Below are 1,882 nucleotides of genomic sequence, written 5' to 3'. Positions count from 1 at the left end.
TCATCATCATCATCATCATCATCATCATCATCATCATCCTCCTCCTCCTCCTCATCATCATCATCATCATCATCATCGGACCATCATTGGAGCTTGAGATGGTATAAGAACTTTGTAAATGAAGAGCTCAGCCCACATTGCCGAAGATGCGGCCATGAAAAGGAGGAATGTCCAGGAACAACGGCAATTCGAATGGAGTTTTTTGGTCTAGTGGAGATGCCTCTAAACATATTGACAATGGAGCCGAAAAAGAGCCTCGCTCTCGTTCGAAGATTTCTTCGTGGAGTCCACCAGGCCCATGAAGGAAACAAATAGAAAATCATCATCATCATTATGATGATCATTATCATCATCGCGTCGTCGTCGTCGTTGAATAGCAGAATTCCCCACCAAGACCACTCTCATAAAATATAAAAAGAACAATACGCGAGGTTTTTCATTGCTTTGGTAGTGGAAATGCGGAAAAAAGATTAAACAAAATCTTTTAAAAAAGAAATAACATGCATTTTCGAAAACTTTATCAACTAAGTATATAACATTAACCCCCCTTATTTTTCAACCCAGAGTAAACTTTAATGACTGACCATACCTCATCGAAAGTCATTATCGACTCTCATGGAAAGGAGGCATACAGTAAATGTTGCCACCTTTTCTTATCTTGAAGTCAGGTAAGACTAAATTTAATTATGTCGTGTGCCATCAATACACGTTGCATTACAACAGGTTTAATGAACAAGTGAATTGAATAAAGCCATTTTACAGATGTGAAACATCCACAGCCACATTGTGTTATTACCTTATAAATGTTCTTCTTCAGAATGTTGATTTAAAAATATTCTTCAGATATTGGGACATTTTGCATTGTTCAGATTACAGGGTCGTACGTCCAGTTTTTCAACAATCATACTCACTGCTCTCTGTTGAGGGTATTTTTTCCCCCCGTAACTGCGTCTTTGATTATTGACTCTTTTCTCAGAGATATGAAGAGAAGTGGAATACTTGTTTTTATGTACAATAAATATACACGAAGGATGCCCAATTTCGTTTGCCCTGTTTGAGTAAAGAGAAGCACATCGACATAATAGTGGTCATTTAGTTTTAGGAACAAGTAAGCCAGTCAGACGTACAGGAATAACAGAAGGAATTTAAACCAGTAGGACCTACAGATAGCATTTTCCAAAAACTTGCTATGATGCTCAGACCGTGTGAACCCCCCCCCCTGCCTAAAAAAATCAAAATGAAAGGACGGGATTTACAACCATGTTATTTCTAAGGTTGCTAAGTGATGTATAACAGAGCTAAAAGCGATAATAATTTCGGGACGTCAGACAGTGTGAAATGCTATTTGATCTCAAGAATTTACTGACACATTTCAAGAAAAATGACATCATCAAAATCACATCATTCGTTAAAAAAACTAAACAGACAAGGCAACTGACAAGACATTTCAGAGGTTATGAGGCTTTCACAATACCGAGATGCTCGTCATGAATTTTACAGAATATTTCTCATTTGTGTCACGACGCGGAGGGATCAGGCGCTCGTCAAGGTTTGGGCATGTTGTAATCTTACAACTCGTCAATTTGTCTTGCTTTTGATGGAACATAATATACGTATATATCTTGAATAGAAGTCAATGTATTATAGGTTGAAGGACGTGGGGGTCATTTGGTTTCCAAAGTAAAATTCGCGACAAAATAGCCACCACAGTTTGGTGACATCCATAGCTTGGGAGTCTTTGAGAACGGGAAATTTACATTTTCTGTGCCTTTAATCAACATTTTTACCGTAAAAGTCACCACAGAAATGCGTTTTTAATGGACATATAAGCCCTCCTCCCTCTTCCCTTAAAAAAAAAAACACAATAAAAAAAGCCCTAAAA

The sequence above is a fragment of the Aplysia californica genome, unplaced genomic scaffold (genome assembly GCF_000002075.1).
Source record: "Aplysia californica isolate F4 #8 unplaced genomic scaffold, AplCal3.0 scaffold00239, whole genome shotgun sequence".
NCBI classification, from domain to species: Eukaryota; Metazoa; Mollusca; class Gastropoda; order Aplysiida; family Aplysiidae; genus Aplysia; species Aplysia californica.
Note: the sequence above shows the minus strand (reverse complement) of the source record.